A 23,642-nucleotide genomic window follows, 5' to 3' on the forward strand; every position below is an offset into this window, starting at 1 on the left:
TTGTTATCTTCTAAAAAATTCCCTTAGCTATCACCCAGCCTAAAATGTCTTTCTTGAGCTTCACAGTTTAAATATCTGTAGCAAAGAAAGTTTGGCAAAGTTTGAACCTCACTGACCATCTACTTTATGGTTTTATAGCCGAAAACATCTGGGTTCAAATAATTATTCGACTTTTTAATTATGTGTAGATCCAGTAAGTTACTTATCTGGTATAAGCCTTAATTTATGCATCAGATTCTTATAAATTTGTTTGGAAATATATAATTTCACTTAAGTGCTTAACCCAGTGCCTATAGCATAGTTAATGATAAATTGTGACTATTAAACTATTTTCATAGAATTCTGCTATACTAGGGGCTGTAGAGTAGTATAAAATACTTAAAAGACATATCTTAATACATTTTATCACTTTCAGTCATATGATTTTTTATTCTAAGATTAATAAAGTTTGAGCGTTTATCAATAAAAATCTATTTTGCTTTAACAAAGAAAAATATAGCCATAGGTATGGGATGCATAAAAACTAAGGAAGATTTTCTCTTGCCTAAAAGTCTGAGTTGGTTCATGAAGTGAGAGTGGATCTGCTCTATGAGTCCCTCAGGAATCCAGACTCCTTTCTTATTGTGCCTAGAGTCTTACCTTCATTCATACTATGAAAAAAAATGATCTTCTAGGCTGTGCCTGGTGGCTCACACCTATAATCCCAGCATTTTGGGAGGCCAAGGCAGGCAGATCACTTGAGTCAGGAGTTCGAGACCAGCCTGGCCAAGATGGTGAAACCCCGTCTCTACTAAAAATACAAAAATTAGCTGGGCGTGATGACATGTGCCTGTAGTTTCAGGTACTTGAGAGGCTGGGGCAGGAGAATCACTTGAACCCAGAAGGCGGAGATTGCAGTGAGCCAAAATCAGACCTCTGCATTCCAGCCTGGGTGACAGAGTGAGACTCCATCTAAAAAAGAAAAGAAAAAGATCTTCTCCATGTCTGTGCCGTAGCCATTAGTCAGGTAGGGAGAGGAAATGGAAGACAAGCACCTGGAAATTTTTCACTTTAGTTCTTACAATCCATTGGCCAGGTTACATAAGTACAAATAGCAATAAGAGCAGCTGAGAAGCATATTGGCACTACCATGTACCTCATCAAAACTCAGCAAATCAGATTGCTAAAACAAAGGAAAGGGTAGATGTGGAGAGACAATTGTGAATTTATTTCAGAAAATGTATCTATCAGTTATCCATTGCTTCATAACAAACCATCCCACAACTTAGAAGCCTAAAACAACAATCATTTGTTTAGTTCATGACTTTAAATTGGTGATTTAGATTGGGCTCTGCTGAGTGGTTTTAGCTGGCTTTTGTGGGACTCACCCATGTGTCTGTGGTTAGCTGAAGTTTTGCAGGGGGGCAGGTTGGCTGTCAGCTGGAGTGCTTTGAATCTTCCTCCTGTCCTCTAGTAGGCTATTCTTGGCCTGTTCCCCTGGTGGCTGTGCAAAGTCTTTCACTTGTACAGTGTCATTTCTGCTACATTCTGAAGGCCAATGCAATTCACAAGGCCAGCAATGATTTAAAAGGTGGGCAATACGTTATACCCCTTGATGGGAAAAGCCAAAGGTTGCATTGTCAGAGAATGCAGAGCAGAAGAACTTGTCCCAATTTGTGTAATCTATCACAGAGGATAAGCAAATCGGGGTTGCTGTTCATAAATTTGCTGCAGCAGAAATATGAGAGAGCACTCTGTGAAATGTGATGTTAATTAGAGACATACTAAGTTACTCACGAATGGAGATGGATACAAATGTAAGGTCCCTAGGTCATACATAGTTATGAACATGTGCAGATACTCTTGTATAACATTTAAATCTGATCTAGACCTTCACAGTATACACATAAGCCATGTGATAGGGAACAGCCGATCTCTGTTTTGGTGGTTATGAACTCTCCAGTGATCTGGAAGAAAGAAAAGAAAACACTTATATCATCTAATGACCACAGAAGTCCAGAAAATATTGCAAAGTAGTGGCAAAAAGATTGTCCTGGATATCAGAATAGCTGAATTTTAATTCAAGCTAGGCCTCACAATTTAGATGATATTTACGTTTCCTTTGAGCTCACTTTTTATTGTTCATTTTGTAAAGGTTTTACTAAACTAAATGTAATATTCCTTCCTGTTTTGATTAGTGTTTCTGAATCACTAAAAACAGCAAAAAAAAAAAAAAAAAAAAAGAATGACTTGTCTTTTCAGGTGACTACAAAACTATTAATATATGAATGAAAAGAGAAATACAAATGATGAGGGTACCTAGTGTGAAATACTAAGATATATGGAAATGTCTATATGCCTATCTAAATTGTGTATTTAGGAACTAAAGTCCTAAAATATAACTGTCTGTAAGCCAACTACAGAGACAACTTTTCTTCAGAAGAGACCAATGTTATTATTTAAAGTAACAATAAATCATTGATCTATGTATGGTAAATATCCCACAAAAAGTATAATTAGCATTCAAATACATTTATACAATATATTTTATAAAAATGTTTCTAGTGAATTTGTTTTTTAATAAATACATAATAATTGAGTTCCATATATGACCCTCCTATACTTTCATAATTGCAGGATATGTACACCTAGATAAGAACTTATTTATTTCCTCATACCATATGACCTTAAAAATTCAACACTAAGTCATTTTTCTTTTGCAAAACAGACACTAGAATGACAACCAATCTTTCATTCAACAAGAAGTGTTATATAATCCACAAGGATGTGAGCAACACAACATATGGCCGCCTAAAACGTATTCATACCTCCATAGCTAGCTACAGTTTAGGAAATGCCTCAAACTTTAAAAAACTCTATAGATCAAACAGCCTAGTGGTTATCGAACAGTGGTGGCAGAACAATAACCAGTGGCCCAAGTATTTCCTAGGAACTTAATTGAAATGCTAATTATCCCACCATATCCAAACAAAATGAATTGGAAACCATTTGAAAGAATAAAGGTGGCCGGGTGCGGTGGCTCAAGCCTGTAATACCAGCACTTTGGAAGGCCAAGGTGGATGGATCACGAGGTCAAGAGATCAAGACCATCCTGGTCAACATGGTGAAAACCCATCTCTATTAAAAATACAAAAAATTAGCTGGGCATGGTGGCGCGTGCCTGTAATCCCAGCTACTCAGGAGGCTGAGGCAGGAGAATTGCCTGAACCCAGGAGGCGGAGGTTGCGGTGAGCCGAGATCGCGCCATTGCACTGCAGCCTGGGTAAGGAGCAAAAACTCCGACTCAAAAAAAAAAAAAAAAAAAAAAAAAAAAAAAAAAAAAAAGAATAAAGGTACTTTAACAAGTCCTACATGTAATACTGATGCATGCTAAGGTTTGAGAACATTAAACTAGCGAATACTACTTAACAAATCACCTAGGAAGTACATTTGGAAACATCTGAATGGAATGAGCTCATTATGCTGCCACCGAATTATTATTATCTTCTGCTTTAAATAAATCAACAAAAGTTACCCCTGTTCTCCACATGAATAATGTTTCTGTGTATTGTGATTCTCTGAAAAAATTAATGCAGCTTTACCAAGAAGAATGTGGGCCATATGCCTAGTATATAAAATAAAACACATAAATATTCATTGACTTCATTTATTACAATTTCACACAAGACTCAAAGAAAAAATTTTTTAACTGCTGTAGGAAGATAACTTCAATATCTCAATAAAAAAGGGATTCCAAACAGTTACATAGTTTTAAAATCAGAAAGAACCATATGGTTTCACAACTTCTTGTTAAAAAGAAAAAAGTCGCAGCTCACAGTGGGTTAGGTGATTTTTTCAAGGTCAAATCAATTTGTAGTGACAAAGTCTGGACAGGAATTTAGGTTTCCAACACATAGTCTAGTATTCCCTTCTTTAAAATCCAGCTTTCCTGCCGGGCGCGGTGGCTCAAGCCTGTAATCCCAGCACTTTGGGAGGCCGAGGCGGGTAGATCACGAGGTCGAGAGATCGAGACCATCCTGGTCAACATGGTGAAACCCCGTCTCTGCTAAAAATACAAAAAAACTAGCTGGGCATGGTGGCGCGTGCCTGTAATCCCAGCTACTCAGGAGGCTGAGGCAGGAGAATTGCCTGAGCCTGGAGGCGGAGGTTGCGGTGAGCCGAGATCGTGCCATTGCACTCCAGCCTGGGTAACAAGAGCGGAACTCCGTCTCATTAAAATAAATAAATAAATTAAAAAAAATAAAATAAAATCCAGCTTTCCTGATGAATTAGAGCTCCAAAGAAGTACTTCACTGTTTAAAATAATACCACAAAAATCAAATGGAAAAAATAAAGCTTTATGTGAGTAGAGCTTTATTTGCAGAGAATGCAATTAACATTCATTCTCTTTATTTACAGAGAATGCAACTAACATTCATTCTCTTTATTTGCAGAGAATGCAACTAACAATTGCAGAGAATGCAATTAGTCCATACAATATGGGAGAAATAAAATTTTAGATTTTTCCAAAGACTGTTTTTTTCATTATTTTTATTTATTTTTACAAGAGAACCACTTTTTCATTTTAAATTTTAAATAAGACATGACACCCTGGAATGTGGAGGCTTTAACTAAAAGCTCTTTTTTTTTTTTTTTTTTTTTTTATTTCTTAAAAATCCTTTAAGCATAAAGAAATCAAACTCCTTACCTAGAAAAACTCTTTTTATAACATCAAAAGGAGATAAATCTACAAAAGAGAAAAAAAAATAACTGTCAAAGGGGATTGTCATAGCAACCAGATAAGAACAAACTTGGCATAGAAAGCAACCTGATTATTTCTTCTTTTTAATCAAAATTACATATCATTAGGATCTGAAGCAAAACAATTGGAAAACCAGCAAAAGAATTTCAAAGTATATCACATGCACATTAATGATTATTAACTCTCTCAGCACCTGAGATAGTTGTCATTATTAGTTAATATATAAATCATTCATTTTCCTAAGATTTCTAGCTTCATTCATTCCCTCTACTTCATATATTTAAAAATTACCGGTGTTTTTTTCAAAAACATTTAAATTTGTTTATTTTCTATGTTCCTATGAAAAGTCAGTTCATACTGACTCTCAGTGTTTTAAACCTGGTTTTATATAATATTCATATTTGACAATTCATACCTTATGAACAATTAATACTGACTTACATACCTTTCAAAAATGTTCAGGTTTACTTGGTTTCATGAAAACAGTATGTTGTTTATGAGTCTGAGTTTAGGCTCCTACTTGTAGTGACCTCTTTGTAACAAGACATAGAACAGAAATCTGTGAGATAGGCACTTATTCTCCCTTTTCTGCAGTGTTGTATGTCTAGAGGAGTAAGCTGATGAAATGTAAGCTGCAAAGTACAATGACCCTAACAAAATAGGCTCAGCCAATTTCCATGAGGCCAAGACGTGTCAACCGTATTTCTTGGGTTGGTAGATTATTGCTGCCCTCTTCAACTATGGTAAATTGTGAAAGATGTAGGTTATCCTAATGGCCTCTGGATAGATGCTTATAAATCTTTAAAACAAAATGCTACTGTTGCAAAAAAGAACACCAATTCTTCTAAGAAAAAAAATTATAAATTTTCAATGCACAAAAATACTTGTGAATGTGCAAAATAAATTGCCATAAAAACATGCCTTTAACCTCTCCATTTATTCCCATATCCACAACCAGTTGTTCAAGAAAAATAAAAATTCTCAGTTTACCTCAATATCCAATTGAAAGCTGCTGCTACCAATGGGACATAGCTGTCAGAACGAACAGGGAATGCTGTTGCAATTCAGAATAAACATTATCCTATTTCTTAGTGGACACTTGACAGTGCCTTGGAATGAGCATGGAAAGTTTCTTCTTTGAAAATAAAATAGCAGCTACATGATGCTGATCAATCAGATGGTTGCATTAGTGTATCTTACCTCTTGAGTTCTAACTAAATGTCTGAGAACCTGTGTTCCTATTAGAAAGATGAAATAAGAAAGTAAACCTAAATGAGCATTGATTGTATAAAAAATGAGAAGACTTTACAGATATGTTTTAAAAAATTGTGTCTTAGGTCAAATTTTATAGAAGCAGAGTCTGAGTGAAATTCCTTTGGAAGGAATTTATTGCAAAAGACTTTAGTATGCATCTTTCAATAGGTACTGGAACAAATATCAAAAATGATATCAAGAAGGACATGTATCTGAATTTTAAAATTAGTTATGATTAGGATACATGAAAAAAATAAGACCAAAAGAATAAGAAGGGTCAATGAAGTTAAAATGCTCTAAGTCATATGCATTGCCCACTGCCTTGTAAAATAATTAACTTATTAAATCAAATTATTTTTAAATATGTTGAAAATATCTAAAATTATTAATTTATCTAATAGTTGAGAAGGAATATTGTAAACTCCTGGATAACTATTGAGAAGAAAGTAAAAGTTTCAATAATATGTAGCCTCAGAGATTGTCTTAAGTTGGCATCTCTAGAAGTAGCACCTGAGTTGGGAATTCAGTGTAAGTGACTGTTGAGGAAATAAATGCAAGTAAACCTGTGAGGAATGTGGAATGTGGGAAAGTACAGGAGAGAAAACAAAGCAAAGGTGTGTAGTTTCAGGAGTACCTTAGCTTCAAGGTGATCCCACTCAGTATTCCTGAGCATAATAATGACAGTGTTATCCCAACTTTAAGGTAAGGGACTAGGTTTTTGTATGCTGCCATTTCAGCCAGTGATTGGATGCTGTTGACCTAGGGTTAGCTAATATCCCAGGAATTTGGAGTCATGTAGATCCCAACTGGCAGAGAGCACTTCTGAGAAGTATGTAGCTTTAAGACACGAGAAACTATGTTCATAGCAGATAAGAGTTTGGCACACCTGCCCAGAAAAGAATAACTAAGAAGAGAAGTTATTTCCCTTCTGCATCAAATGCAGAAGGGAATAATGAAATAATTGAAATATTTAATTAATGCAAAAAAGCAAAAAATACAGTGAAAAAGTATATAGGTGGGACAAATAAGACATAAAAAATAAGATTAAAACTCAAATTGTTAGTAATTACAATAAATATAAACATTATTTTTTTTCAATTGTAATACATAGATTATCAAACCAGATTAAAATATATATGAACTGCTTATGAGACCCACCTTAATTATAAAGATTAAAGAAAAGTTAAAAGAATACATAGTAAAATCCTGAGAAAATACTCACCAACAAAAACATATATACTCCATTAATATGAGGAAAAGTCAATTTTAAGGAAAGAGAATTATGAGAGAAAAAATTTCTATATTATGATAAGGAATAATTCAAACAACCAGAAGTATATAAAAAGCTAATGACATAAGCTTGAAATTTATAAAGAAAACATTGACAGAACCAAAAACAGGACCAGGCAAATCCATAATACTTCTGTAATTGTAATGAAAAAAATTTAACACGCATTGCTCAATAACTGTTAAAACATGCAGACACAAATATCAATAAGGATATAGATCTGACAATCAACTAACTTGTCTTTATTGACATGTATATAATACTATATTCAACTCACAGAAGAATTCAACTCCCTTACAAACTCACAAACAACATTTACCAAAATTGACCATACGTTGAATCCATAAGCAGAAGATAACCAGGAAATCTACAAATTCTAGACATGAAGTAATAAACTTCTAAATAATCTTGCTCCAGAGAAGAAACTAAAATAAAAGAAGGTATTCTAAACTGAATCATAATAAAAATCAGACATATCAAATACTTATGGGATATACCTAAAACTGTGATTAAAAGAAAATATATACACTTAAATGCATAGGAAATAAGATATGGAAGAGAAAAGGTTTCTAGTATCTATTCCATTAATTTAGAAAAAGAAAACCTGCAAATTAAACTCAAAGACAGAAAGAAAGTACATAATAAACAAGCATAAAGCAGATCGTAATTAAATATAGAAACACAAGAATATAAAGAGTAGTTATTTGTAAAAATATATTACATTTATTATTAAGATCAATCACGGGAATAAATACAGAGGGAGAGAAGAAATCAAACAACCAAAATCAGAAATGAAAAGAAAGACACAACAAATGTAATTACACATCTTAAAATCAGATATTTGAAACATTTTAATATCAATTAATTGACAAACTTTCAATAAACTCTACAAAAAATGTACTATACTAAATAAATAGATAATTTGAATAATATATCTATTTTAAAAATTGATTCTGGTTAGAAGCCTTTCCACAAAGAGATCCTCAGAGTAAGATGAATTTACTTGTGAATTCTACCAAACATTTAAGGAAAAAAAAAATCATATGTAATTCTTAAGCACTATTTTTATGACACCAGCAAGATCTTTATACTAATTCCTGAAAATAACATAGTAAAAAGTAAAATTACATAACAACGTTTATCATAAAAACAGATGTGAAAATTCTCGATAAAATTGGTAAGTCATAGAAGTGAGGTTGTTGTGTTTGTTGCTTGTTATTTTCTTCCTTAAATGTTGCTGGAAACAAAAAAGAATTGTGTACAACCCAGCTATATTTATCTGTAGTAGCAAATTAAATTTTAAACAAAATATAAAAATTACACTATTTAAAAGGCAGCAGCATTCACCAAATGTTTAGAAATAAGTCTAACAAAAGTGCATGAGACTTCTTCCCAGAAAACACTCATTTACACTTCCTCTGAGAAAAATTACAGAAGATTCCATTAAATGCTTTTAAGGTTAACTTAATAAAATGGCAAATTAAATACAATCTGCCCTCTAGGTCCATGAGTTCTGCATTCACAGATTCAGACAATCATGGCTCAAAAGTATTCAACAAACAAAACAACAACAACAACAAAATACAACCCATAAAAATAATACAAATAGAAAACAATACAGTATAACAACTATTAACACATTATTCACACTGTATTAGGTAAACAATACAGAGTAATCTAGAGATGATTTAAGGTATACAGAAGGATTGCAGAAGTTATATGCAAGTTCTGTGCTGTTTCGTACAAGGAACTTGAGCACCTGTGGGGGGGTCGTAGAACCAATCCCCCTCAAACACTGAGGCATAACTAAAATGTTCTTCCTTTGAAACGTGTATTGAATAAAGGTCAATTTCCCCAAAATATATCAATGCAAAATTGCAGCAAGCTTTTTTAAGAAATAAAACTAGAACATTAAGAGCCAAGTTATGTGCTATTTATATGTTGACTGTATCTTGATTTATATATTGATTAGATTTGTGATACTGTCCGTACTTTCTATGTGTTCCTTTACTATTGTTTAATGTGCAATTTATCAAACTTATAAGCCCATAATACAGTTATTATGCCTTCTTTCAACGTCAACCAGTATTTCTCTGGTTGTTTTTTTTTTGTTTTGTTTTGTTTTTTCAGACACGGTCTCACTTTGTCACCCAGGCTGCAGTTGTGCGAACATGGCTCCCTGTAGCCTTAACCTCCCAGGCTCAAGTGATCCTCCCACCTCAGCCTGGAATTTCAGGCATATGCCATCACACCTGGCTAACTTTTGTATTTTTTTTGTAAAGCCGAGATTTCACCATGTTGTTCGGGCAGAATTAATATTTCTCTAAATATGTATACACATCATATTTAACTACTAAAAACAGAATCTAAATGTTCTAAGATATTTAAATATTCATAGCTTTTCCTTAAAACCCCTCTTAAAATCACAAATTTAATACACCAATTTGTCTTAAATGCTTTAGTTATCTTAAGAGAAAAAATTATGTAAAATATTACATACATTACAAACTCATTACTATACACTTGCACATAAACACTGCACTACACATAGAGCATTTAAATGTGTTTCTTTATTGTCACTATATTTATACTTTTACTTTCTTGAGATTGCTTTTCTAGGATTATTACTGACACTTTTCTAGTATAATATAATATATTCATATCTGTCTAGGATTACTACAATCATAAGAATCAAAAATATAAAATCTCAGAACAAGTACTATTCAGATTTTAATTAACAACTGATTTTATTTCCAAGTTTTGGTTCTAGAAATTTTCAAATCTAAAAAATAATTTAAATATTAGTGTGAATGAACCCCTTTATACACTCTCCCTAAATTATTCAATATTTAGCATTTTGCTGCACTTATCTGTGTCTCTTTGTGTGTATTAAAGCAATGTGAAACTATTAAAAATAAATTACAGACATTTTGAAACTTCATTCTTAAATAGTTCAGTGTACATTTCTTATGGACTTTTTAAAAGTAACCATAAAAGAATTATCATAACTAAGAAAATAAAAACAATAAAATTATTTAATATAAGGTTTATAGTTAAATTTTATAATTGTTCTTAAATGTCATATATATCTGTTGAGTTTTAAATCTTGTATTGTTTCTTGTTGTTGGTGGTGGTTTTCTATAATCTGGTATTGAATATGGCTCACCCAATACATTTAATTATTCATGTTTAGTCTATTTCAAGCTAGAAGAGGTATCTTTCCCTTTTGGCTTATTTTTCATAACAGTAATTTATAGATTCCAACCAGTAGTTTTATAGAATGTCACATATTCTAGATATTTTCTTATTGTCTCTTTATGATTATGCTCAAGCAAAATGTTTTCTTTCTTTCCCACAAAAATTCTACATTTAATGTTGTGTACATCTTATTGTATGTGCTAAGATGCAAGTAATCTTTGGAGATACTTTGAGATGAATGATCTGTTCTCCCACATTCACCTAATAGTTTTAGAATTCATTGATGATTATTGTCTCAACACTGGTTTATGAAAGTCTTTTAGTAATTAAAAGATGAACTCATTAAAAATAAAAACTATAGCCAGACATTTTAAAAAGTTTATCTACTGGAAGAAGTAGATAATATATAATTCTGGGCATTTATTTATTTTTTTATTGCTGCTAAAAATTTACATATTGGCTTTTAATGTAAACCAATTTCTAAGTCATTCAAGATTTTAAAATAAAGATTTAAATGATCAAAATGCATAATATCTAAGAATCACTTTCATTTCACTCAAAGCATATTAGTAGATAACTGTTACAAATATATATGAATTCCACATTCTTCTGTGTAATTTGACTAAACTTAATGTTAGTTTCTAAGATTTAAAAAGTATCATATATAAATTCAACCAATTTTTAAAATTTATTTCTTGTGTCTTACTTTAAACTTAAAAAGTACTTTCTACACGTTATCTCAAATATCTTTAATTATGGTTGAAATAAACAAGAACATTTACCTATGTACTTCAAAATAGAGGAAAGTGAGCATGAGAATGACATTTGTCACAAGCAAATAATTACTTTGTGTATTTCAAAACACACTCAATGGACCCAAAATTATTCAAAAACAGGAAAATATTTAAATGTCTGTTTTGGAAAACCTGATCCTGAGAAATAATCTGTCCTGCTCAATAAAAATAGCTATATTTTAATTTCTATAATATTATCAGTTAATAGTTAATCTCAGAATTAGTAACAGTAGATAAGTAAGTGTAAACGAAAGGTAGAAACCTTCTTCCTCTTTCCCTCATCTTCCCTGACCATCTTTTTCTTCCTTACAGATTATCAGTTGAGTACATAATGGAAAATAAAATACCTGTCTTTCAATGAATGGTAACCAACACTTATAAGTAGGTATTACACATCAATTATGGGGATAAGCCCTTTTATTAATTGCATAATCCAATTCAACACTCAAGACAACCTTATGTGGTGAACGCTATATCTCTGCCCATTTTATAAGTAGAGAAACTAAGAACTATAGGATGTAGTGGATTTGATTATTGCAACTACCTACTCATTTCTTCCTAAAGGAGTCACAATTTTCGTCACTTATCCAATCATCCTATGTGAGTTCCTATTCTTAGGATCACATCCACTACCAATTTATTTCAATAGAATTGATACTAATAATTGTACAAGATCCAATTCCCTAATTCTTCAATCATGAAGAGAAATTGTCTAATAAGCTTCTGGGGAAAAAAAATGTACTCATTAATATCAACAGACACTGAAAAAAAAGTTTTAGCTTCTTCCCCTGAATATGATTGCTTTTGGGTAATAACAGGATTACTTGCAGTATGAGCTAGTTTGAAGATGAAACTGACTATGAGTGGTAGATTTGAAAGATGAAATAAATTCTGCTTTCTTGATAACATTTGTTAGCCAGTGAATGAACCAGTCCTGAAAGTTGTGTGGTCTGTCCTTGTTGTGTAATGAAGTTTAAGTCCATCTGACTGAGGGTTGCTTTTGTATGTAGTCCAAAGTGTTCCAACTAAAACAGAGGTTGTATTAGTCAGAGTTCCTTGGAAGAAAATAACCAAATATATATATATATTTGTCTATACAAATATACATTTATATAAATAAATTTGTCTATATTATATGTAATATAATTACATAATTCCACATAATATATAATTATATATAATGAAATATAATATGTAATAAAATATATGTAATAAAAATGTAATAATATGTAATATATGTATATATAATATGTAAAAATATAAACTATATAATTACATATAATTATATGTAATCTAGACAAAAATACATTTTTTATAAGGAATTGGCTCATGTGATTATGGAGGATGGTGCACTCCATTATCTGTAGTGTGATTCCACAACCTGGAGACATAGGAAATCTTATGGTTTAATTCTAGACTGAATCCAAAGGCCTGAGAACTATAGGAGCATAGTAATGAGTATATGTGAGGTGATGAAAATATGAATGGCTTGACTGGTAATCATTTCACAATATATATGTATATCAAGACATTGCATTGTACTCCTTGAATATATACAATTTTTATTTGCCAATTATATCTCAATAAAGGTAGGGGCAGGGAGAAAGACTTAAGGACCATGAGCCACTACCTAGCAAAGCCAATGTTTCCATTTGAGTCTGAAGACAAGAAAAAATCTGTTGTATCAGTCCAAAGTCAGACACACAAAGTAATTTCTCACTTTGGTCAGTTTTTCTCTGTTTGTTTTATTCAATTCTTCGGCTGATTGGTTGAGGCCCACCAAATCCTGGAGAACAATCTCTTTGATGCAGTCTACTCATTTAAATGCTAATGTCCTCCAGAAACACCCTCACTGAAACAGAATAAAGTTTAACTAAATATCTTGGCACTCTGTGGCCCAGTCAAGTTAACACACATAATCATAACCAAGGTTAAGAGTGTGAATAGTAGAGGCAGGATTTGAAATTGGATGCTCTGATTCAAGAACTTTGCCTTACAAACACTAGTAAATATTGATATATCTGCTTCAGAGAAAAAGGAAAGTTATATATTAGGTTAAATATAAATAACCCTGAAAGGAGACTCTGATACAAATTACCATCACCATGGATTTTCCATTTTGCTTAAATTTCCCAACACTGCCATAAGCACCAAAGAAATTTTGTATGACTTGTTTTCTTTTTTGGTAACCAGCTTTTTCTATTTGTAAGTTTGGTGGATGAAGTCAAAGTTTCTTCAAAAACCTTCAAGTCTTCAGGGATTAGAATGTCGAGAATATCAGTTTAAGAATAAGAATTTTGATGGAAGAATTTAAGTGAGATATACATATGGAAATAAACAACAGTGGCCAATCCAGAATTCGATTAAAAGATTAGAACAAGGTATATAAACCTATAATTGTGGGGTCTCCTTTTTCTTTATTATTTTTTAAAATATATATAGGCTATCTTGAGATATATTTCAGATACCATACAAACCATTCTTCTGAAGTGTACAAGTTAATGGTTTTCAGTGTATTCACAGAGTTATGCCATAATCTCCGCAGCTGACTTTAGAATATTTTCATTATCTGAAAAAGAAACCCGGGTCCAACAGCAGTCATTTCCCCTCTTCACCCAACCCATCAGGCATGGGGGACCACCAATCTACTCTGTCTTCAAAGATTTGGTCTACTATGAAGAGAAGATACCATGAAGATAATATCCATAGTGAAAGAAGAGCTGTGAGGAGGGCGTCCAGGAAATAGGGGAGCTTCATATGTCTTTTATGAAAAATCTAAAGAACAAGAAATGCACTCGCTAACTGTATGGAGACGTGCCATTAAATTTGGATCATCCTTTTTGCCAAAAGATGTTAGAACAAGATATGCATAAGTGTTTCTCATGCACCAAATGTGTCCCATGAATAAGACAGTTTGACTGAGGACATCAAGTCTGCTCTAATAGGTCACTTAGGGAGCAGGTGGACCTACAACTACAAAGCCTAGAAGAGACCCCTGTTACTATGGAAGCAGTTGCAAGTAACCAGTAGATATACATCCATTTTTCACTTGAGGTCAGGAGTTCGAGACCAGCCTGGCCAACATGGTGAAACCCCGTCTCTACCAAAAACAGAAAAATTAGCCGGTGTGATGGTGCACGCCTGTAATCCCAGCTACTCATGGGGCCGAAGCAGGAGAATCGCTTGAACCTGGGAGGCGGAGGTTGTAGTGAGCCGATATCGCACCACTATACTTCAGCCTGGGTGACAAAACAGACTTCATCTCCAAACAAAGATATACATCCATTCTTGTTAAAGAAACTACAGAAGACAGAGTCCAGCAAGAGACCTTTAAGGAATCCACAGAAGTTCCTTGCCAAGAAAGTAGTCAAACAGAGCCTCATGACCCATCTGTCTTTTTTTTCTAACAGAGAGAACAATCAGAGCTTTCCAACTTGGTGAAACCCAGAAAGGCCTGCTAGGTGGTACAGAAAATAGGAGTAGCTAAACAATCTCAACATATTCCCAGGGGGAATAAAACCTTCCTAGTACAATACAAGTGGGCATACGACATTTTTACACAAAAGCAGCATAGTTCTCCGACTTTTCTTCCAAGCTGAGCACATCCTAAAGGAAGTTTTGCTCGCTGAAAGAGCAGTTTGGGCATATTCAGGCATCTCCAAAATAATTTTCAAGGATACAATGTCATTCTCTCTAAATTTGCCCTTAGAAGATGTACACTTCACATCATCTCTTTGATGATTTCCTTTTATTTCCCTGTAAGATGGTGATAAAACACATTCCTTAGATAATGATGGGAAGACAAAAATCCATGCGAGTAAAAGCTTTTGCTCTTTATAAGTAAAAATTATGTGTTTGTTTTATTATTTTTGCCATTATTATCTTCTCTATACTACTATAAGAAAAACATAGTGGTGTTAAAAATAGTCTCTTTAATCAGACTGCAGATAGAATCCTGGCTCTATCTTTTAGGAACCATTGCTTGGGGCAATTTTACCTCTCTTAGCCGCTTTTCTTTCATTCATAGAGTAAGAATGATAATACAATATTTCTCAAAGAGTTTTGGTAAAAATTTAGTGAGCTACTATAAAAATGACATTCAGAAAATGTTAACCAGTTATTGAAAAGTTAGTATTCATAGAGGCTGCTGGTACTGCAGCTGTGATTTTCCATTCTGGGTCCATGAAGCCTGGCTGGAGGGGCAAACAGAAAAAGCCGCCAGCCAAGATAATGTGTAACTAGTGCCCTCTTGGGATCAAAGGAAAGAATCAGAATTACTGAGGAATCTAGAAAAGGAAGAGGCATGAAGTGAGAACACTAATCCCACAACAGTTGTTTATCATGGACCCCACCGGGGGACCAGGATGCTATGGCAGCCGGTGAGCTGTTGGATGAAGCTGAAAGTTATTTTTTGGTCTAAGAAAATAAATCATCTGAATGGGGTCTCAATGTGGTTTTCACAGGGGTGGGGAAAGTTGATTTGGGTAAAAGAAAACAAAATTTACAACCACAAAAGAGAGTACAAAGATTCCGAAACTGGTAAGAAAAAAAACAAGAATTTTGTAAATAGTTCATAATTCAGTTTCATTCATATCACTTAATCTAGCAGGATCTACTGTGACTGAGATAAAGTTCCTCACTCTCTCTGTGCTTTTAAATTTACTACTGGTTTTCCCTTTAGATTCATTCATCTTTTAATCTAAATAGAATATCCATGATTGATTAGATTACTACTGGGCACTTCCTGTTTAAGAGCTGATGGGAATTTTCAATGTACTAATAATCTGATATGACGCTAAAGTTATTTTATTCTTACTGCATTTTTTTAAACCAAAGTTTAGTAAACTCTTGTAAATTTGTTTTAAAAAAGAAAGGAAAATAAAAAATAAAAATATTTTATAATACTTTGCTTGTTCAGTGTCCACTATATTAAACTTTCTTCTAAATTGTTTTGCATTTTCCCTATAGGAATTGATTGCTGTCTAATGGATTTATGCAGTGTTTATATAAGGTAAAGAACACTTCAGTAAAAAATTGATCCAATGTATGTACACTGTAATTGTAGTAATGTAACATGACAGGTTGAGTTTTTATTTTTTTAAATGGAGACTTGCTCTGTCACCCAGGCTAGAGTGCAGTGGTGTGATCTCCACTCACTTCAGCCGCTGCCTCCGAGGTTGCAACAATTCTCCCACCTCAGTCTCCTGGGTAGCTAAGATTACAGGCATGTGCCACCACACCCAGCTAATTTTTGTATTTTTAGTAGAAATGGGGTTTCACCATGTTGGCCAAGCTGGAGATCTGCCTGCCTCAGATCTGAGGTCAGTAGTTCAAGACCAGCCTGGCCAACATGGTGAAACCCCGTCTCTAGTAAAAATACAAAAATTAGCTGGGCATGGCGGTGCATACCTGTAATTCCAGCTGCTCAGGAGGCTGAGGCAGGAGAATTGCTCAAACTTAGGAGGTGGAGTTTGCAGTGAGCGAGATCACACCACTGTACTCCAGCCAGGGTGGCAGAGTAAAACTCTGTCTCAAAAAAAAAAAAAAAAAAAAAAAAGAGAGATGGAGCCTTTAGGAGATGATTAAGTCAGGGAGCTTCCACCCTCATAAATAACAGCCACCTGAAAAAAGGGCTGGAAGGAGCTAGCTGGGCCTCCTACGTCCTTGTGCTTCCCATCATACAACATTTGCCCTTTCTGCCACATGAGGATGTATCGTGAAGACCTTCACCAGATGCCAAATGCTAACAGTTTGATCTTAAACTTCCCAGCCTCCAGAACTAAGAAATAAATTTCTGTTGTTTACAAACTTCCCAATTTCAGGTATTTTGTTAAAGCAGCACAAACAGACTAAGACACCACTCCTTCCTATAAACCACTTTTCCTATATGCCTATTATGTGTCAGCCACCTTCATCCAAATTTCAGACTGTTCACTTGGTTTATATCCTGTGGTCTGTGGGGTTTTTTTTTTCCTAATAATTTTACTACTTTTCGCTTTTGAAAAAAATCGTACATACCTATGAGTATACATGTTACCTCAATTTCCAAGAAAAACATCTCAATAGTAAATACACTGAGGAAAGTTCCTCCAAAACTTGGTACACATTTGTCAGGTTTAGATAATCAGGTAAAGAAGTGGGATTAAAAAAAGGATAAATAGCCTTTTTGGATAAAGGAGGTAAAACTAGGAGCAGGTGATACAGTCGGAGACACAAAGCAGGAGTGCTAAGCCAAACTCCTATTCAGAACAAGGAGGAACTATTCAGAACTCTAGACCAGGCCTATAAACTGTATCATAGCAGGGCCTGTGGTGCAAGTAAATTTACAGAATGAATAGCTTTAGAATCTAATAAGCACTGGTGTATATATGGAACTATAACCACCTGACAATGTGGAGACCAAATTACCTTGGGAATCTAGTAACTTTGGGTGTACCCACATGACAATATCCACCTGTCTGCATGCTTCATAGGACTGTTTCCCCATGAATTTCTGACCCTCTCCAAATGGCATTTAATACATAGTCATGTTTTCTGCAATTATCAGAAACTGATGATATTTATTACCTGGAGAGACAGCAGATAACCTTGAAGGTGAAGAAGACTGTGATTCATTTTCTTTAAGAGGCAGTAGAGCAGGATGGTTAACAGCAAGCGTTCAAGTACTGGTGTGCTGAAGTCATTCTCTCTGGTCCCAAGACTAACTACATTGATAAATATTTAAAAATTGTATGACTCACTTATTAATCCCAGTTGATTGCTTGAAATCTGCTATGGTGGGAGTATCTAAACCACGAAAATCAGCAAACACTACAAACAAATACTTATCTTAGAGAGCCCATTTACCAGCACAGGACTAGCCCAGGTATTGGATAATTTGGGACCCATATAAACCACGTGTTATGGGGAAATTATGTAATTAATTGTGAAGAAATTATTTAAGCCATCTGGACCTCAGTTTCCTCAGCTGAAAAATAATGGTAAAACCTGTTTCAGAGTGTTATTGGGGAAATACCCAAATTGAGTGTTTCATCTGTTTCCTGCCAAGAGCTTTTACTAACACACATATTTCTTCAAGTTTCTGCTATTTCTTCAAAATACTTTTATTTTCATTTGGAGGTAATATCCTTTACCTATTGGATTACATTGATAATGACAGTATTTCAAATATGAACAGAACTTTGAGGGGGTAATTATAGCTTCCTAACAACTTTCAGATCACAGTCCATACTGTCTATTTTTACAGGACAAACTTAAATTTGGGTATCATAAAATTGAAAAGGCTAATACATAATTTAATTAAACAGCAATGCCTACAAAAAACAATTTCAGTGGCACTGAACATACTAAACACCAGATTTGAACTGAATATATGGTTATATTTGAAATGAGATAAATATAAGTGGAAATCTGAGTGCTGTCTTCATGACGCCTTGGAAAGTGGAAGGCTTGTGAGATTTGAATCAGAAGATTTCAGGTTTGGCTTTAGCTTACTACTATATATTGTGACTTGTGGATAAATCATTCAGTCTTAATTTTTAAGCGCATATCTGAGGACCAGAAATCCAAATATTTGTTATATGTACATGTAAATTTACCTTGAAGACTGAATTAGATAATATCTCTATAATCATTTTATAAGATGCAAATTAATGTTAAAAAAAAAGGTATGTTATACCTTAGCAATTAGACTACTACTACTAATACGGAGTCTTTCTATTTTTAAAAATGTCAGATCATCCTAAGCTATTTGATATAGTTTGGATGTTTATCCCATCTATATCTCATACTGAAATATGGTTCCCAGTGTTGAAGGTGTGGGAGGTTTTGGATCATGGGGGCAGATCTCTTTAGGTGGCTTAGCACCATCCCCTTGGTGAAAAGTGAGTTCTTGCTCTATCAGTTCACATGAGGGTTGGCTGTTTAAAAGAAGCCTGGCACCCTCTCCCTTCTCTCTCTCGCTCACCCTATCACCATGTGACATGATGTCTCCCCTCTGCTTTCCGCCATAATTTTAAGTTTCCTGAGGTGCCCACCAGAAACATTACACTTCCTGTACAGCCTCCAAAACTGTGAGCCAAATATACCTCTTTAGAAATTACCCACTCTCAGGTATTCCTTCATAGCAGCACAGAACAAACTAACACACCATCTGTAATGTATTGGTTTAGACAGATATCTAACTAAAAGGATGGGAAAAGCAAAATGACCTTTAAGATTCTTCTGATTTAAAACTGTGAAGTCTTAAAATGCCTATCTGAATTACAAAGTGGCAGAGTATCAGAGGAAAGAGTATTAATTTATGAAAAATTGGGATGATATAAATAATTTGAGATTTCCACATAAATCACATAGTGTGTCAAAGAATTAAGAGCGATTAATTTCTTAGGTTTTGCAGGAACCAATCAAAGACCTCAAAATCCCAATGGAAAAAATGTTTATATCCTAAGGGAACATCTTAAGCAGTGATAGTTTGTAGCTCTAATTAATTTTGAAATTCATCTTAATCTACTGACCAAGACACCCACAAGTGTTCAAGAAAGAAGCTATTATTGGTAAATTAATTGTCCTACACTAGTAACAAAGCCACAGTTAGCATATTTAGATAAATATTCTCAAGAAGGAAAACACATTTCTTAACCATTTATGTAGTTATCGTTAATTAAATGATAATACTGCATAGTGGTTCAAAGCACATTATCACAGATTCTGGAGCCAGACTTTTCAGGTTCAAATCATAGATCAGCCTCTTGCCAGATGTATAATTTTGGGTAATGTGTCTAATCTTTCTGTGCGTCAGTTTCCTTACCTATAAAATCAGGAGAGCAATAACAGTACCTTTGTTATGGCTTTAGTACTATAAAGATCAAATGAGCTCAATCATACAAATCACTTTGAATCATGTATGGCATATATTTTATCATTGCTGTTGTAATGAGAGGCTGATGCTGCCCCCTCCTCTAGCATGCTCCCTATTCCTATTCTTCAAAAAAGCACTCACAGAGTCACACATCTGTCTAACATTTCGTATTTCCTACTTTAATCCCTTTTTTGGAGAGGAATGCTGGACTCTATTAGCCTAAAATTAAGACTTTTCTCACTACCTATGTAATATATTCCATCAAACACTCTATTAATAGTTTACATATTTTATATAATTTAATGTTCACTAATACCTGTAATGGAAGCATATTATTACAAAAAAGCAAAAAAAGGAGGTGCAAACACTTCAAGTAACTTGCTCACAGTTGCCTGTGTGGTATGTGTAAGCTAAAACTTCAACCCAGATTTGATCATTGAACAACTCATATTCCTAAACTAAGCTGTGATGACAACGTCAGAACAGCAGTAGCCCGCAGGAGCTAGAGCAAGGAGCAGGGCTGGTTGAAAGTGGTCAAATGTAACTTACCAGGATGCTAAAACATGGTCTGCGTTGTGATTGAGGCAGTACTCATATGACATATACATTTCTCAAAATTACCAAACTATACACTTAACATTTGTGCACTCCTTTTTCACACTTCTTTGTTCACTATGCACTTTATGTGCATTTTGCTATATATAAAATATATGCCTCCAAACCCTTATGTTCTTTATGCCACTATGCTTCCTTACCCCCAAGAAGCCATAGTAGTGACCCGAAGGAATTGTTTTCTGTTGCGGAAAGCAGCAAAAGAGAAAGGACATACAGAGTGCCTACATAAATTGATTATGAGTAACATATAAACAAGGAACAATGAACTGCAGAGGGCCACAGGAGGCCTCTGAGGAGGAAGGCCTCTCCGTGCCTCATGTTCCAGTACAGGGTGACCTAGGTTCTGTTACCATAAGCATTGTGCTCGAGGACATAAAACCCCTTCGTAGCACTATGACATAGCCAGACTTGTAGGCTCCTTGTAAGGCCCGAGTTCCACCAGCTGCACATACATAATAAACTAAAGATAATCACAGGTTCTTGTTTTGTGAAACTCCCAAACCTCCACTGTTATCAGTCCTTAGAATGACGCACCAGTTCCGGCTCACTGATTCACTCCACCATCACTCCACCCCTACCCTATAGATCAAAGTGATTGTAACCAATAAATAATGTGAATAATCAAAGCTCAGGGCCTTCACTGTCACCTCCAGAGTAATAGTGATTGCCCCCTGGTCCCACTGTCTCTCTTAATCTTTTTCTCATTCCTTTGTTGCCACCAAACTTGGGGTACCCACCGGTGATGTAGGGCTGGCTCCCTACATTCTGGTGCCCAACGTGAGGCTCACAGGTCCCTACGTTCTGGCATCTGATGTATGGGGCTCATGGATTCCCTACAGTTTTCCTACTCCTTTATTATTGTGGTTACACCAACTTTGTGCTACATGATTACTTACGTTTTCAAGTTTTTACAATATTTATTGATCTTGCCCTCAGCATGGCTTTCCCAGTAGCATAGACCATAAGTTTTACTTATTTTCTTCAGCAACTGCATCTAGCTATATATAAACTCATCTAGAAAAATGATATGAGGGCAAGGTGCAGTGACTCATGCCTGTAATTGCAGCAATTTGGAAGGCCGAGGATCACCTAAGTTAAGGAGTTCAAGAACAGCCTGACCAGTATGGTGAAACCCTGCCTCTAGTAAAAATACAAAAAATTGGTTGGGTGTGGGGGTGTAAACCTGTAATCCCAGATATTTGGGAGACCTTGGCATGTGAATCTCTTGAAGCTAGGAGGCAGATATTGCAGTGACCTGAGAGCATACCATTGCATTCCAGCCTGGGTGACAGAACAAGACCCTGTATCAGAAAAAAAGCAAAACAAGAAAGGCATGTGAGTATATTTTGGCATGCATCTTTCTATTCAACTCTCTCTATCCCTAAATGGTGAATAAAGCTATCAGAGAGGCTAAGGCAGGAGAATCACTCAAACCCAGGAGGCAGAGGTTGCAGTGAGTGGAGACTGAACCACTGCACTCCAGCCTGGGGACAGAGTGAGACTGTGTCTCAAAGAAACAAAATAAATTGAAGTGTTAATGGTAAATAATTTTGTGCTTTTATAGGACTAATGCCATTAATTTGGGAATAAAATAATTTGCATTAATTTATGAAGGACATTTTAATTTAATTTCTTTCTCACTGTGATAATAACTGAAAATGCAAAACTCTTCCTATACACCCACATATACACAAACACACACACCCATGCATGCACACAGATACACAAGAGAAGGGGTTGCTTCAGTAGGAGAATAATAATTTTTCATATTGTCTCTCATTTCCTTATAAAATAATAATGTAGAGAAGCCCTAATTTTGAATGTTGCCCTGTGCAAAATATAAAAACATGGTCACTGGACTTGTCAGACAATGATCATCAAGAAGCAGACGATCCTACAGCTTGAAAACAAAATGCAGCACTAAGTCGTACTTTAGTGCACCTACAGCTTTCTATGTATGGTTTAGAAGGGTGAGGGGTGTCTCTATCACTTTCTTTAAACATATGTACCAAGCTTTGTCCTTTATGTGGAAGAACTTACGTTGCATTTAGAGAAAGGATTGTTGAATCTGGACCTTTATTTACTGTCTCTGGAATTTGGTATTTATTGTTGGGAAAGGGGTATGTGTGTGTGTTTGTGTGTGTGTGTGTGTCTCAGATGACTAGAAGTAACAAAGAAGAATATACAAAACTCACATTAAATTAACCAAATCAATACTTAGAAGGCTAAATTTCATACTAGATCGACCTATTAAAAAGTACCACAACCTGTTCCACATACTCTAAAAATAATAATTTAGACTTTGGCATATGTAATGCTGATAGCTATTTTATCCTAGAGATTTTGAAAGTGGAAGAAGAAGAACTAAACCTGGAGTAAAAAAAAAGCCCATGAGTATCCCTCTGAAGACTATAGGCTATTTATACTTATGTAGTAGATGTTTGAAGAAAGATACTGTCTCTGAAATGGGGAGACTTGAGCAAAGCTAGGATCTAGAATGTTTTTTATTGACAAGTATTCGTTCTGTTTTGCAAAAGTGTTACCATTTTGTGGGGGAGCATTTTACAAGGGCAACTTGAGCCAGTCAGTTTAAAAGATTGGCAAAAATATGTCTCTCCTTCTTAGGTACTCAATTGATGTTTTTTCCTCACATGGGAAGAAACAGTTGTCTACTTTGGTTACAGTATGGAGCCCAGACATGCAAAGGAGTTATGAAAGATAAGGCTAAAAATGCAGTTTAAAATAGATTTAAAGAACCTTATACCAGAGTGACAAACTTTCCCCATCACGGTCACCTGCTTGCTTGCTCATCTAGATCCATAAATATTTTCAACTTAGCTGTCACCTCCTCTATGAAATTCTGATTCTTTTAACTATAACTAGTCGGTTCCA

The 23,642-nt window shown here is 34.6% G+C and overlaps 1 long non-coding RNA gene across 2 annotated transcripts in view; it reads right to left on the minus strand.

The window, feature by feature from the left end:
* LOC141582025 (uncharacterized) overlaps positions 1 to 23,642 on the minus strand; it is a 50,051-nt gene that overhangs the window by 2,650 nt on the left and 23,759 nt on the right. For both annotated transcript variants that reach the window (XR_012514865.1, XR_012514864.1), the window contains 2 exons: positions 4,688 to 4,726; positions 1,368 to 1,946 (listed from right to left, as the gene is read on the minus strand). This is a non-coding gene — a long non-coding RNA (uncharacterized LOC141582025). The remainder of the gene's footprint in view (positions 1 to 1,367; positions 1,947 to 4,687; positions 4,727 to 23,642) is intronic.

Source organism: Saimiri boliviensis, chromosome 18 (assembly GCF_048565385.1).
Source record: "Saimiri boliviensis isolate mSaiBol1 chromosome 18, mSaiBol1.pri, whole genome shotgun sequence".
NCBI lineage: Eukaryota > Metazoa > Chordata > Mammalia > Primates > Cebidae > Saimiri > Saimiri boliviensis.